Source organism: Vulpes lagopus, chromosome 4 (assembly GCF_018345385.1).
Source record: "Vulpes lagopus strain Blue_001 chromosome 4, ASM1834538v1, whole genome shotgun sequence".
NCBI classification, from domain to species: Eukaryota; Metazoa; Chordata; class Mammalia; order Carnivora; family Canidae; genus Vulpes; species Vulpes lagopus.
Window position 1 is genome coordinate 83957651 of NC_054827.1, and position 16923 is coordinate 83974573.

Genomic DNA, 16923 nt, shown 5'->3' on the forward strand with positions numbered 1-16923 from the left:
TAGATAATGAAGCTATAATTTTTTAAAAGATTTTTATTTATCTATTCATGAGAGTCACACAGAGAGAGTCAGAGACACAGGCAGAGGGAGGAGCAGGCTCCACGCAGGGAGCCCAATGCAGGACTCCATCCCAGGACCCTGGGATCATGACCTGAGCCAAAGGCAGACGCTCAACCACTGAGCTACCCAGGTGCCCCTGAAGCTATAATTCTTAAGAAGAAAAATCTAGATATCATTTACTTCCAAGTCTATAACTGTTTCCATAGTTTATCTTTCCTCATGTGAAAAATACCATAAGAAAATAAATGAGAGCAAAACAGAACTTAATTGAGGTCCTTTTTGGATTCCCATTCCTATATAACTGCTCTCTAAATTTCTAAATATGGTTAGAACTTGGTAGGTAGTGAACTTATATATTCTAACTACAACAATTTAATACAGTTTAAAGTAAAATTTTACAGAGATTGAAATTCAAAGAGAGCAGAAGCAGAAGTCTTCCAGTTTTCTGACACATCGAGTGGGTGGTTTTTCCCAAAAGCTATTCCTCAAGTACAAATAAAAATAGAAGTGATTACAGTCCTTTCTACCAATGTGCCTGTAAACAGAAAAATCATACAATGTCTCCGAGAAAAACCAACAGAAATTTATCTGGCAAGGCATTGGGGTTCTAAAATTATGGCTCATTACAACTTTTCCAGACATCAAATATTCACAGGTATAAACCCTTCCTTGACCGAGCATGTATTCTGTTGAATAGGAGAACACAAAGGCTTCCATAGAGAATGATTTTACCAATATACAAAGTAGAAGTTCCCTCTAGGCACAAAACTATATGAAGGCCTCAAAACTATATGAAGGTACTGTAACGCTCACTTGTCTGACATACATATATTTATATGTCTTTTATTCTACAAATTATTGTTTTAATTGTATGAATAATCCAAACAGCCTCAACAATTGCTGATGAATATTTTGACACAAGAACACAAGCTAGATGACTCAATGCATAAAGAACAGATTATAGTCATTTTATTTTATTGATCAGTCAATTAAGGTCATCGACCAATCCACGGTTTGGAGTAAAATCTGTTTCCACTTCAGAATGAAAACAACAAAAATCTTTTTTTTTTTTTTAAGATTTTATTTATTTATTCACGAGAGACACAGAGAGAGAGGTAGAGACACAGGCAGAGGGAGAATCAGGCTACCCATGAGGAGCTCAATGAGGGACTTGATCCCAGGTCCCCGGAATCATGACCTGAGCCAAAGGCAGACACAACCCCTGAGCCACCCAGGCACCCCAAAAACACAAAAATCTTGACCACAAAAATCTTGCAATAGTCACTGCATCAAAACAACAAAGATGGATTGTATCAAATAACCCCCTTTTAAGAGATCAAGTAAAGCATAGAAATTATAGCCATGGGTCTATTGTTTTTCTTATTATTTGATAATACCAGAATACATAATATCAGAAAGATTATAGGCATTAAATTTAAATGTTTTATTATTTAAGAGTCATCTTTTTTCTCTAAACCCTAAGGAAAAAAAGATACCTTCTGACAGCCAGAACTTTGAAGAATCAGTGAGACAAAATATGCTTCAAATTCAATTATTTTGAAAAATGGTAGAAAGAAATCATTTTCACAGTTAACTTTTAAAAGAGTAGTCACAAAATGACATGCATATCTTGCATTGAAATGAAAATAAGACTATGAACTTTTATTTTACTTTCAATTATGTGGTTGATAAAAAATCATGATTTTTTAAATTCATGATTTTTAATAGTAAAATTATAAAACAGAAAATAATACCACTATGAATAAAGAGTCAAAGGTTAATTATTAAATTAATTAGTGAAGCAGCCTTCATGACAACCCACCAGGTAGAAAGAAACTTTACTCTTATTAAAGGGTCAGGAATATACTCGTACTGCACTGTTTTTACCTAAAAGCTTTTATTTACCCTCTCCTATATAGAAGCAGGGCAATAGTAGGATGTATTTTGAAATAAATACCATGTATTTTAAGCTCCCAAATTTGTTCTTTATTGTACTTTCTAAGTAGTTGGTAGGACTATACATTTTAATTCAGGATGGGATCTCATAGAAGCTCACTGTTAGCTCCTTCAATTATCTGGGAGCATCAAAAATGGAAGCTCAGTCAGTGACTGCCAGGGGTTAGGTGGAAGGTGGGATGAATAAGTGGACCACAAAGGATTTTTAAGGCAGTGAAAATATTTTGTATGATACTGTACTAGTGGATACATGTCATTGTACTTTGATCCAAACCCACAGAACATACACCAGCAACAGTGACTGAAGACTTTGGAGGATAAGTATGTGCCAATGTAGTTAAGTTCATCATTTGTAATAAATGAATCACTCCAGTGGGGTGTTGATAATGGGAGAGGCTATGCATGTGTGTGGGAAAGGAGTATTTGGCGAATCTCTACAATCTTCCTCTTAATTTTTCTGTGAACCTAAAACTGCTCTAAAAAAGTTATTATTATTATTTTTTAAATAGAGAGTCATTAAGGTAATATAGTTTTGCTTTTACTTCTTACAGATATTCCATTTGAGGGTAGTAGCTTCTGGACTCCCTGCACACACAATTCTAATAGTGGGACTCAAGTAATAAGTAATACTCAAATAGCTCAAGCCTATCAAGTCACAAGAAAATCCACAAAGGGATCAAACCATAATATAAAATGATCAAGTCTTTTTGGTTTACAATATTTCTCGATTGTTTTGAGTATAGTGACTGTCTATGAGATTGGAGTACAAAATTCTGTTCAGCAGTGACCTATTTGTTTAAGTTTCATGTATGGTAATTTAGATAATCAAAAACTATATTTGGAGTTGCCAGAGTCTGATGAACAATTACATTCACTAGACTTTATCCAAAGATAGTTCCTACATCCTCCAAACAACTTAATTAATTCAAAGAGTAAAGAATGCCACACTCAGGCCAAGTATAGTAAAGCAACGTAGATTTTAACATCTAGGTCGCAAAATCAAATATGCATTTCAGGTTTTCAGAGTTTAATTATCCAGGAGGCTTTGTCAAAAAGGTTTTGATGAAGGAAGTGCTATAGTCAGAGCTATGAGAGAAGGAAATAGTGTTATGGACATGTAGAAATGGGCTCCTGAAGAGAACTAAGAGTCAGGAAGGCAACCAAGATGCTACTACAAGAGTGGAGTTCAAATAAGAAAGGGATATTCAAAATGAAAAAGAGGTGACAGGTGTGGGAAACACTTCAGACCTCCTCGGAGGGGCAACAGAATCCTGACTTGGTAATTTTCAACTTGTAAGAATGATCAAACGTTGGTGTGGCAAGGCACTCAGATGCCACAGGGAGAAACTAAGAGGGACAAGGCCAACAAATGAGCCGGGTTGAATCCCAAATCAAACCATATTGTTATTTTTTTTTATAGAAAATAAACCTAAAAGTTCAAGCAGAAATCACTTCCCAATTTCTTCCTGCTAACATACTTCCTCTGTGCCTTTGATGTGACTCAATTCAGCAAACTTTTCTTTATCCCTACATGGACAAGGCATTGTTTTTGGGATGGGTTCCCAGATAACACTGAAAGATTTAAGAATAAATTTGACATAAACAGTCCACGTGCTAATAGTAGAGAGACATAGGTTTATGCCTAACTAATGCGTTGAAGTATGCAAAATTCTGTAATAGAGATTTAAGGTAAGGAATGGAGAGAAGAAATAATTAATTCCTAGCTACGTTCTAGAAGAAATACATTAATTACAACCGTATTCTAAGTACTTGGATTTACAGAAATAGGTGGCTGGCAATATTCAAGGATACCAGGGTGATTTGGGGACAAATCTTTAATCTCAGGAGATTTGGTTTACATATCCAGAAAGCAAAGTTTTGAGTTAAATCATTTTCACTTACTTTTAATTATAAAACTTTCTACTTCTATTTAAGTGTTACGGGTGGGGGGAGGGAGGTAAGGCGAGCTTATAGTAAAGGAAAAACGTTCTAGAGATCGCCAGATTCTTCAGTTACTAATAAGGCTTTCCATGTACAAGCTGAGAGATAGTCACCTCACCTTTGCCGATGTTCAAAGTTTTCATGTTCCCAAATTACCTGCCTTTAAGCTCAGAAGAGATCTGACCCTGGGTATTTGCACCAGCAAGCACTTTCTAGTTGACATTTAGGGCAGGATTACTGAAGAATTACGGCATATTCGGCAACAAGGCTAGTAAGCAATTAGACACAAAATGGAAAAATACTTCCTCTTTTTCTTTTCTTCATTTACTCATGGGGTCTTTCTTCCAGTTTAACCTTTTCTGCTTTAATTGAACCATATGCTGGAACAACTAGATTATGCTTAAGAAAGAAGCTCAGATTTCCTATTTACAGTAGAATGAAGTCACTGAGCTAGTGTGTGAAAGGAAATATTGAAGATAAATGCATGTAAAGCTAGTTCTACTTGCACTGTTCAAAGGCTCCATCTAAAATCCTTTTACCTCCTCAGTGCTGAAAATAAACCACAAGTGAGCTTTCTAATGACCTAATGCAAAAAAAGTATATATACACATATATATATACATGTGTGTGTGTGTGTGTGTGTGTGTGTATGCATATGTATATATGTTAAGTCTTAGCTCTTCTTTTAAACACTGCCTAGTGCCTGCCTCAAACTTGAATGTTAGGAGAGAATTGATTCTGTGTTTCTGGTGATATTAGAAAAAAAATTAGATTTTACCTATCAAAGTCAGCATTTTATACATAAAATTTTATACATAAAATTTATTTTATACATAAAATTTCAAAACATTTCGATGTCTATTCCAAACCAAGCTTAACTCAAAATTTACTAAGAGGTATGTGGTTCTAAGGACTCATGCTAATATTCTCTTCTAGCCTTCTGGTGGAAACATCCCTAAACTTAGAATTTGACTAATCTCTCTTTTTGAAATGTTCATAGGCTTTTGATACAATATAATTCTTTCTCTTCATCTTTATGACAACTGTAGACCATTTCCTTCACTTTCAAATCAACAAAACCCCACAATTCAGTCTCTCTTGAGCAGTTTTCTCTATACCAACCTTGGTGCATGAGCTAATTCACCCATTTTACCCTAAGAATCACCACTCTGATTAGACTTGAAGGTAATAAGAAGAAAATAGAATGAAGACTACATTTACTGGTACTTACAATTGGTTCAAATTTAAAATAGCTATGTAAATGCAAGGGAAGAAATCAATATTCAGGGGGCTGATATTGTCATTCTAAGACAATAACCTTATTTGTCACTAACCTTAACCTAGTTTCTTGAAAGAGTTAAGATAGTTTATTTATTATCATTTATACAATCACTCATCAGCCAGGCATGGAAGAAAAATATGTATTATATTTCTTTCAATTTTTTGAGATCAACAACAATGACACAAATTATTAATCAACCTTTGGTGATTTATTATTTATGCCGTTGGCTACTAGACACAAAATACTATGAATTAGCTTGTTCAATAACTAGCTCCCCTCATTTGTTTTTACTTTCTCTCCTGAATATAGAGAATCTCCTCATTATCTTCAACAATAGCAATAAACATTCTTTGATCAGCTTCTAACAGCAAGGCTGTGTGCTAGAAACTGAACATGCAAAGATATAATATTGTCTCTCGGGAAGTTTACAATATAGCTGATTAAAAAAAACTATGAAAATACAAATAAAACACAAGGCAGCATAAAAGTGGCATGTGGGTGCTCTTAACAGTAATGTGGGATTTGAAGGAGGAAGAAGTCTCTGATGCTAGGGCAATCAAAGACAACATGACAAAGGTCATGGGATCGAATCTGGTTAATGATGACATAGATAGCAATTTATTGTAAAAAATGACGGAAAGGTTTGGGCATCCTGGACAAAAGAAACACACTGAGAGAACAATAGGTCACAAAAAAGTGCTATGAAACCAAAACCAGTCCAACAGGCAAGCAGGGGAACATGTAGGCGCTTACTTCTCAAGATATTTATCACTTGATATGATATTCATATGGGCTCACTAGCTTCTGGAACAGCTCTGCTCTTAACATTTGAACAATTTATTGCCTAATTATTTCGTTTGCCCTTTTGAAGAGTCTCTCTGCAGGACACTTTCTGAGAGTGAGAGCACAAAAAGTGGGCCCTTGGAAAGTTATCCTCCCCCCATTGCATTAAAAGCAAAATAACCTTTTATCAAATGCTTTGTGACCATTTCGAATATTGAATTTGTATTTTAATCATGGAGTTCAACAGGAATATAGCCAGTGGGAAGGACTTAATTACAAATGATGTCTTTCTCATGGTTATGCCCGCAATCCCAAGGGATGCTTTAATGAAGTTCTGAGCCCTCAGACAGGAAAGGTCAAATGGCTTTCCTCCCCGGGTACCTCAAAGTGCACATTAGCTGCACCTTTATCCTCACAGATGTTCAACCAGGTATAATGTTGGCCTGAGGCGAAAATTCCAGGAAACATGAACTCACAGGGTAGGGGGTCTTTGGAATTCAGTGGATAATAGAGCAGCCTCTTTAAGAGTCTGAAGAGCAGATGAATTCAGATGATCACTGCTTGAATATAAATGCATATTTCATCGGAGGTGTAATATGCCAGGAGGCATACCATTGGCTCGCAAATGTATCACATATTAAAGATTCATGATATTTTAGATTGATATTTTTTAAATGTTGAGAATGTTTCTGCTATGTTTATACTATGCACATATTGAAGTTTGTATTAGGTTAAGCCGGATGAAATAGCCTCTGTGGGTAGGTCAGAAATGGTTGAGTATTCCATTTTACCTGGTTCAACCCGACTACTCACGTTTTCTTACAATTAGCAAAAGGACGGAAAGTTCTATTTTATAACACCATCCTGACCTGATTTTCATTCTTAAGAAATATTTTCGCATTATGCCAAAGATCTTTTCAAAATGTGCTGATATGTATATATCTATACGTAGCTATAGAGACACCCATTTGCTCTAAATTTGTGTTCATTTTTCCTTGCACTGGTCTTGATTTTCAACTTTGATTTTTAGATTTTGTATCTCTAGCACTTAGCAAGGTAACTGGCTAAGGTAGAACTTGCCGTACATTTTAAGCACAGAAGTTGTTTTAAAAACTAATGTTGAGGATCCCTGGGTGGCGCAGCGGTTTGGCGCCTGCCTTTGGCCCAGGGCGCGATCCTGGAGACCCGGGATCGAGTCCCACGTCGGGCTCCCGGTGCATGGAGCCTGCTTCTCCCTCTGCCTGTGTCTCTGCCTCTCTCTCTCTCTGACTATCATAAATAAATAAAAATTAAAAAAAAAAAACTAATGTTGAAGAAAATATTTGTTTTTTCTTAAAACTTAAAAAAGCTGGTTGCCCTGCCTTCCCCAAAACAAAACTAAAAATACCTCATATGCCATGAAAGACCTGAGCGTCCATGTGCATTACCATATTAAGAATTGGAAACTTCATATACAAAATACAGATATTTGGGTCTTCTAATTTTTTTTTTTTTACAAATGTACACCTTTGTAAAATATTTGGTCATGAAATAGGTTTGTAATTATTTAGTGACTTGATTTTTTTAACCAAAGCTTACTAATATGACTTTGCCCTGATAGATAATTGTAATAACCCATCAAAGTCACATCTATCTCTATAAAGCATTATTTAGGTGAATGTTAATTAATTTAGACAAAACAAAAAAATATTAAGACTCTTGAAGGGATTCCAATGTAAACTTTAAATAATTACTAAAAGATGTGAAACTAAAACTGACAGTTTGGAAATGTGTATATATATAATGTCAATTAAATTATTCTGAATAACACTTAAAGCACACACTATTGGTAGGTTAAGTACTTTTGATTAAAAATACTAGATATCTTTTTTTTTTTTTTTTTTTTTTTTGCAAACTAGATATCTTTTGATAGAAACTAGTAACTAGGTACCTGGGAAAGGGAGCTAGGAAATAGGGGTAGGAAAGGACTGACCAGATAACTCTTGTCTGGAATGGCAGTGGTAAGTAGCTGCCATTATTTCTGGAAGTTTATCTCCATTGCTGGGGTTATACCTGAAATTGAAACAAACAAAAATCCTAGAGTAACTCACCATGGTCCGAAAAAATTGCAAAACAGATGGTCTTGTGTGGCTGACAATTTCCGAAGAGAACGCAGTACATTGTCCTAATGCTCCGCTGGAATAAATGTATGGAGCAGAGCACAAAATACAGGCAACAAGTGCCATCCATGGGCCTATTGATCTGACTACTCCCCAGGCAGCTCCCAGAAATTAGGTTTTTAAGCTGCAGGAACAAGATTAGCGTTTAACCTATCTTTTTATGATTTCATAACCAACAGACACCACCAGCCTCACCATCTTTATGAAGCTTTGATATAAAAATTGTAGTATATTTGTTTTTAAGCCTAATTCCTTTATGCTCCTCCAAACACATACCATCCTCAACGTTTACAAGAAATAGCAAAAACACCCCTCGTAGCTGAAAAGCAGAGATGTATCTTCTTTTTATTGGCAGTTACTGCGGGGGCCTACGGTACAACAGCTGCCTCAATAGCCCTTAAATTAACGGCATAACATTGCGAAAGCTTTAGCTGCCTGTTTTCTGCGGGGAGAAATAGAAAAAATGACTAACGAGGCGTCCTGCCCAGGTTTCGGGATGACTGCACGAGGAAGGTGTTGAGCTGACTGTTGGGGGATTCGCTTCTGAGTACTGCAGTTTGAATATAACTGTCTTCATTTAGTAGGATTTGTGGGTGTCTGGTGAGCCTTCCTGACAACATCTTTCCAAGAGGCACGTGATCATTCACCCAGCCCCGGGATGGCAGGGACCGGGGTCTGGGGCAAGAGCCGGTGAAATGCGTCAGTCAAGGAAATGCTAGCTAGCAAGGAGGTTGTTTTTTTTTTTTTTTTTTTTTTGAATTTATTTTAAGATCCCTTTCCCGCCTCTCGCGGGAGAAGCCACCCCCGGGCGCAGGCTTAGGCTCCATCCCTAGGACAATAGCGCCTCTCGCCGCCCGCCGGTCCCCGCCTGCTGCCTCCTGGCCGCGGCCCCCGTCCCCACCCACGGCACCGCCGCGCGGGTCCCCGGGACACCTGCGCCTCCGCCCCCCTGACGCCACTGCTCACCCGCTCGCCCGCCCGCGGTCCCCGCTCTGCGCATCAGCCCGCGCCCCGGGGGACCCGCCCCAGCCCATCAGCCTCCGCCCCGGGGGACCCCTGCCCCAGCCCATCAGCTCCTTGCCCCGGGGTCCCCCTGCCCCAGCCCATCAGCCCCCTGCCCCGGGGCCCCCCTGCCCCAGCCCATCAGCCCCCTGCCCCGGGGTCCCCCTGCCCCAGCCCATCAGCCCCCTGCCCCGGGGTCCCCCCTGCCCCAGCCCATCAGCCCCCTGCCCCGGGGTCCCCCTGCCCCAGCCCATCAGCCCCCTGCCCCGGGGTCCCCCTGCCCCAGCCCATCAGCCCCCTGCCCCGGGGTCCCCCTGCCCCAGCCCATCAGCCCCCTGCCCCGGGGTCCCCCTGCCCCAGCCCATCAGCCCCCTGCCCCGGGCCCCCCCTGCCCCAGCCCATCAGCCCCCTGCCCCGGGAGCTCCCCTGCCCCAGTCCATCAGCTCCTTGACCCGGGGTCTCCCTGCCCCAGACCATTAGCCCCCTGCCCCGGGGTCCCCCTGCCCCAGCCCATCAGCCCCCTGCCCCGGGAGCTCCCCTGCCCCAGTCCATCAGCTCCTTGACCCGGGGTCTCCCTGCCCCAGACCATTAGCCCTCTGACCCGGGGTCCCCCTGCCCCAGCCCATCAGCCCCCTGCCCCGGGAGCTCCCCTAACCCAGTCCATCAGCTACTTGATCCGGGGTCCCCCTGCCCCAGCCCATCAGCCCCCTTCCCCGGGAGCTCCCCTAACCCAGTCCATCAGCTACTTGATCCGGGGTCCCCCTGCCCCAGCCATCAGCCCCCTGCCCCGGGTGACCCCCTGCCCCAACCCATCAGCCCCCTGTCCCGGGGGCTCCCCTGCCCCGGGGGTCCCCCCGCCCCAGCAGCGCCCCCGCGGAGCCCGCAGTCCCGCCTGCCCCCCACCCCGACCCCCAGGCCTCGGGGGCCCACGGGAGCGCTGCCGCGAGCCCCTGGACGCCGCCCAGCGCCCCGCGCCCCGGCGCCCGGCACCCCGGCTCCCAGGCCGCCCAGCCCGCGCTCGCCTCCTCCTGGCTCGGGGCCCCGGGGGCTTGTTTGCTTGTCCTCGCCCCGGGCCAGCCCCGCTCCCTCCCGGCCGCCCCAACTGCCGTTCGCTTCCTGCGGTGTGTTTCTTTTTTCCCCTCCTGGGCTCCATCAAAGGTGGCTCTGTTATTGAAATATGAAGCCGTTTCCTCTCCAAAACCCTTGGTTACTCAAGGCGGGAATCAATGGGCCCATATACTCTCCCAGGAGTTATAAATACACGTCTGTTTGTTCAGGAGGCGTTTTCCCGCGCGTCCCTGCCTCTTCCCCGGGGGTTATTTTCGTGTGCATGTGTGTGTGCGCGCGTGTGCATGTGTGTGCGCGTGTGCATGTGTGTGCGCGCGCGTGTGCATGTGTGTGCGCGCGTGTGCATGTGTGTGCGCGTGTGTGCATGTGTGTGTGCGTGTGCATGTGCGTGTGCATGTATGTGCGCGTGTGCATGTGTGTGTGAATGCGTGTGCGTGTGTGTGCGCCCCGCGCGCCCCGCGCCCATCTGGTTCTCATCCCGGGTCGGGATCCAGAAGCCAACCCCACCCACCTCGGCTGCCCCGCGCATTCCTCGCTCTATAAATAACTCCAGGGTCTTGGGGCTCCGCACCCCGGGACACAACAGCAGCGCAGAGTCAAACCCAGTCCCGGCACCGGGTCCAGTACACAAGAAAGCACACGCCTGGCAAGGTGGGTGGAAGGGCGCCTCCAGCTCAGGGAGCTTTGCCCTAATTGCCTCTCCCCCCAGTCACCCTGGGTCGACTGGGGGAGGGACCCGGGGAAGCCAGGACATCTCCCACCTTTGGATCTTCCTCGGCAGAGGCTAGCAGGGGACCGTCCCGCCCGGGAGCGAGGGCGAGGGCGAGGGCGCAGGGCCCCGCTCCTGCTCCCCGCGCCCCGGACGGATGCCCGCGCCCTGCGCAGAGGGGGAGTCATCTGAGGAGCCGCTGTTTCCCCAGATCTGGGCACAGAGCGGCCCCTCCCTTCCTCCCTGAAGTTTGCATGAAGTGCACGTTGGGCTGTAATTAGGGGATCTGGGAGGAGAACTTTCCTGGTGACGCTTTGCTTTTCTTCTGCTCTTGGTGAGAAAGTGCCTCCTTCTTCCCAGGACCAGGACCTCTGCCATCCAGCGCCACAAAGAGACATTCTGCACACACACTCACACACACTCACACACGCACACACACACACACTTGCCCAGAGACAAACTTAAGGTGAGGAGAGAGAGCACTCGCTTCACTTGATCTCCAGGCTCCAACCTCAGCAGCACTTGAGAGCATCTGAACTTCTGGATTTCAGGACAAGGTAAAACTTCCCTACATTTTTCACTCTTCCTCTCAAACCTTAGGGCCTTTAAGATTTCATACATATTATGATGTATATATCTATACATGAAAACACATTTTCTTATTTTCTTTAATTTTCCTCTGAGTTTAACAAGACATCTCAACTTTTTTTTTTTTTAATTGTCAGATAAAATACTAGATTGGGGGTAAGGATTAACCCTAGTAGCCTGGCTTTTGCTAGTGCTGCTGTAAATCTGGTAGGCGCGTGGTTTCCAAGTGGTGGCTTTTCCATCTGTATTTCAACAAGTATTTTTATAGCACCTGAGATGGAAAAAAAAAAAGATTGTATACGTTGAAGGAAATGCTGAGAAATGGGAATGTCCATTCCAGATTTATGAGTTTTGTTCTCGAGAATATATAGGTTTGTGTGGAAAAGAAAGTCGCTGTAATCATAGGTAATACCTGTGAGATTGATAGTCTTGGAGATGTTACCAAGTTTGGTCCCAGCTCCGCCAGTTAATTTTGAAATTAAGATAATAGAATTATGATGTGTTTCATACACTGAATGATGTTGATGGATAATTAATTTTAAGGTAATGAAAAATATTTTATAGTCGCAGTTGTTAAGATTACTGTTAAAAGTTGCTTAAAGGATTTACGTGTTCACACTGTTGACCACTCTAAGCAGATCTGAGCATTTGGACTCAAATGAAGTTGTTTTCTTCCACTGAATTTGACTGTTGTGTTCAAAATGCGATGGCTTATTATTTTGAAAATAAGTTATTTTATTTTCATTTATCACTGGAAAAATACACAGAGTGACCGGTACATTTGGGAATTTTTAGGATGGAAAGTGTTCCTGTACATGTTCCAGCGTGATGTCATAAAATCAAACATACTGGCTGGCTTCTTGAAGCTAACGGTTCTTAAGAAATAAAGCCTGTGAATTAATTCCTAAGTGAAATGTAGTATCTATTCATTACAAATGTAGTTTCTGGTAATCATTCTATTTGATCATTTCAGTGTACTAAATTCGTGGTAATTTTATACATACTTCCAAGACCTCAATATTTTAATGGGATCATAAAATGGGAATACTGTTCTACCAAAAATACATCATAGTAGTTCTCTTTGGGTAACTTTTAATTCTTACATCTGTGTTTAACTTCAGTTCCATTTATTTCCACTACTAAAGAAGTTTTCAATTCCATTCAGGAAAACAGAATGCATGCCAGAGGTCTATTGAGCATTCATGAGTCTTTAGTCATTTAGGGGCTGTCCGTTCTCAATAATTTAATTGTTTAAGCTGAGACAATGATGTTACATTTCTGGTAACCTCTTCACAAAATTGGAAACGGCTTTTAAAATGGAAAAACTAGATAAGTAGCAGTCATTTTCCTTAAACTTAATTAAATGAGCCCGAGAAAACCAACAGCCTCAAAAGATCACCCGGCTCCAGGGGAGAATGTACCCAGAGGCCAATATTCCAGAAGTGTCCTGTGGATCTGGGCTTTCTATGAGAAACAAGACAGCGGAGACCATCATGTCCTTATAAAGTGAACCATTTATTTATTGTCAGCAGGCCCTGTCTCTCAGAGGAATGACTGACACTGTAATTTAGAAGTGCTGAAGAGACTTTCACAGAGAAGAATCAATTCATTATATCCCTAGTGGTTTCACTTCCCCTTCCTTCCTTTGGGAGCAAGTAACACATCCAGGATAAATACTTTTGGCAGTATTCGCAGAAAGATACTTTATGAGTAGATGGTTTACCAAAGTCCTGCTTTTTAACATCTGCGCTCTAGAACACTGGTATTTTCTGAACAGTGGAAGAAGTCTTTAAATCTTAAGGTAGCACTGTCCTAAGTTTCTGGAAAAAGGAACACGAATCCCTTTGAGAAAATAATTCCCTTTTCCAGAAAACACTGGTGCTGGTTTTCTTTTCATTTCCTTTTACTTGTTTCCCATGCATATTTTATTTTCCAGACTACTTTTTTTTTTTTTTAAGAAAAATGGTATTCCACCAATTAAAATTCCAACAAAATGCACTACAAATTTGCAAATGATTTTTACAATCACAGTCTTCTGTTGCCTTTCGTTAACTTTCCAACATCCTGGATTCACTGTTAGTAACCAACCGTGATACTTGGTCTGTGTTAGTTAAATGTACTTAGTCTGTTATTTAAAATAACAAAATATTGTTGGAGGAAAATGGGGAGGGATGAAACCTGAACATACTTAGGATTTTAATCAATAGTGTTTAAGGAGAATTAGAGGAAACAGCTGGTTAAACAAATATTAGGTGTAGAGTGGCCCTGATGGCATAAATTAATAATGCAGCTCTTTATTTACACCCAGAAAGGTAGGGTCTGGGCCGGGTCCGCGTGTCAAGTACGGTCCCTGGGTGCCACCTAGTGGTTGAGTCAAAGAAGGCTTTTGCACCAGCCTCTAAAAACTTCTGAGACTTCTGCTGAAGTTGAACGCTGTGTGCCAGGCGTCGGTGTAGGTGCTCACAGTAGAAATACAGCGAGAAAAAAAGAGAAGAGAAAGAAGAGAAGAGAAAAGAGAAAGAAGAGAAGAGAAGAGAAGAGAAGAGAAGAGAAGAGAAGAGAAGAGAAGAGAAGAGAAGAGAAGAGAAGAGAAGAAGAAAAAAGGAAAGGAAAGAAAAGAAAAGAAAAAAGAAAAGAAGAGAAAAGGAAAGAAAAGAAAGGAAAGAAAGAAAAAATACAGCAAGTGACTTTTATATAATTTAAAAATCAAGGCACCACTTAACTGTTGATTCAATTCCTGGTAGTTGCATTTAAAATCAGTTTACTCTTTACTGGGTAATTTACCATCAACTTTCTGCCTCCATGAGGATATAGTTTAATAACCGTAACTCGCTTCTAATAGAGGATGTGTTTTTTTTACAGCGATGTCATGACCTAGCTCAAGAAAGGATGGGGAGACTTTGAATCTTGAACCACTATTTCTCAAACGGAAATACATTTCTGTAAAGTTCAGTGTTGCCGAGTTTAAATGGGGAAATAGTTACTAGCTTAAAAGGGAGGCTATTACACAGATACCAGCACATATTATATATTCTCTAGATATTTTTTTACTAAATGTGAAAGGATAGTAGCAAAATTTGTCTGGGGGCCCTAGAGGTATATTGCACAGAGTACTGCCCTCAAACACTAATAAGTAGCAGGTATAACAGCTTCTTCAATAAATGTCATTCATAATGCAGTTTTGAAGCAGGAACACTGCTTTTATTAAAATGACATAACAGGAAAAAAAAATCCTAGGAAACAACTATTCCAAGGAAAGCCACTGTTTGAAAGAAGCGTCAGGATGTCATGGATTAATCCATCAGAATATTACTTTGAGAATTTTGAAAAACTTTTCTCCAGGGAGTATGTGAATTATTATTCTGAGTGACTTTTTGCAAGATCTATGACTTAATGGCAACAGTGTTCAGCACATCAGCATTAATCAAGACAAGTTCTGAAATTCATATTAGAAGGTAAAATGCCTAGGTAAGAAAAAAATGATTAATTGGTTACTTGCTGAGTGAGCTCTAGAGCTCCACAAATCGAGTTAGGCCTGCTAGTGTGGAATGGAAGCTTCCTACTACTTAGGGGACTTGGGTTTTGTGTATGACAGTAAGACCTACACTGTGAAACATGGAGAGCCTCTCATTAAGTCCTTTTTCATTAATGCCACAAAATTATAGCCTGAGTTGAACAGAGGTGGTGGCTGGAAACACTATCAATCATGTAAAATAAAACATATTATCTTAATTCTTATTTCCAATAAGTTATCATCCACCAGAAACAAACCATTCTGTTAACAATTTCATCTGACCATCCTCGTGATTTAGAATGAATCCCATACTTGTAGTTGGAGTACCTAAAAGCCAGAGGCCGTGAAAAAGCAGGACTTCAGACGTGGATTAGAACTTTGTCATTAATGATTTCAGATGGCTCAGTGATACCAGACAAGAACAAATTTGTGAGAGAACCAGCCAAGCTCTCTGAAATGGTCTGTTGCTAAGTGGGTTCTCGGTTATGTTGTACGTAGTAGGTCCACAGGTTGGCTTCTCCCGGTGGTGGAGACCTGGAGGTGAAGAGTTCTTAGCCACAGAGAGAGCCAGGATTTGTTGAAAATAGCAAAGGGAGCTGGACTATTGTGAGCCCATATTCATTGTTTTACAGTGTAAGGGGGGGGGGGGGGGGGGGGGGGGGGGGGGGTGAGAGGAACACTTGAGTGGGGGGATTGCCAGAAGCCAGGAGGCTATTTGCAAAACAAGGCAAAACAAAAACAAACAAAGCAAACTCACAAAATAAAAGTCACAGAAAACCAACTACAGTTCAGGGACTGGTTCTCAGACTTGTAAGGGCAACAGAAATTTCCCTTTTCTTCAACCTTGCTTAACCCAAAGAGAACACAAATCATTTGATTTGTTACTGAACTCCAATTACTATACTCCAGTTACATTTACTGTATTAAATAAAATCCAACGAAATTAAGAAAAAATTCAAATTATTTTTATGGTAAATCTGGATTTTCCCAAACTTATCATAAAGTTTCATGAATAGTATCTTGGATCAGTCTCCTCCACTTATACTGTGTGAATTTTTCTCTTGTTGGCTCTCTTATTTTGAATTGTGGATCACCTCTCTTGATCATTCATGCATTCATTTGCTCATTCAACAAAAAAATTAAATACTTGCTATTTGCCAGGCACCACGCTAGCGCTAGCACAATGTGCTAGGACCCTCACTTTATGCCATGAAAATTCATTCTAAAAAAATCATAAAGTCAGGGCTCCTGGGTGGCTCAGTGGGTTGAGCATCTGCCTTTGACTCAGGTCATGATCCCCGGGTCCTGAGATGGATCCCTGGGTCAGGCTTTCTGCTCAGCCGGGGGGCCTGCGTCTCCCTTTTCCTCCTCTGCTCCCCTGCTTGACAGAGGGCTCTCTGTGTCAAACAAATGAATAAATAAAATTAAAAAAGAAAAAATCAGAAAGTCGAAGTTGATTGATATGAATGTAAAATGCTGCAAGACCCTGAGGTACACAGAGTAACAGAAACACACAAAAAGTTCTAGCCTCCTGGTTTCTGTATTAAGAGAATTTTGAGCATGCATCTTTAAAATCATTTTCCTTGTTTGGTCTCTAGCTGAGTGGATAAGAGCTTTGGGTTTTGGTTGTGTGGGCACAGATGGGCCTGGGAGGGCAGCTCTGACACTGCAGAACTCCAGGAGGGTGAGGCTTCCAATAATCTGTCTGCTTGGATGGACAGGAAAAGCAAAAATTCATTTGCACACAGTTGCTGTCTGCCAGTTTGCATCTAAAATTCAGATTGAACACAGAATGATTTAGTGCCTACCATTTGCACCAGGCACCATGCTAGGTGTTGCAGAGTAATTGGCTCAAGGAGTT

General features: G+C 41.6%; 1 protein-coding gene and 1 pseudogene across 1 annotated transcript in view; one reads left to right on the forward strand and one right to left on the reverse strand.

Annotated features, from left to right (window-relative positions):
• Positions 1-8115, reverse strand: part of LOC121488808 — a 40253-nt pseudogene extending 32138 nt beyond the window's left edge.
• Positions 8116-10835: 2720 nt separating this feature from the next.
• Positions 10836-16923, forward strand: part of HAPLN1 (hyaluronan and proteoglycan link protein 1) — a 76409-nt gene continuing 70321 nt past the window's right edge. The window contains exons 1-2 of the mRNA XM_041751407.1: positions 10836-10902; positions 11321-11517. The gene's annotated coding sequence lies outside the window, so the exon portion shown is untranslated. The remainder of the gene's footprint in view (positions 10903-11320; positions 11518-16923) is intronic.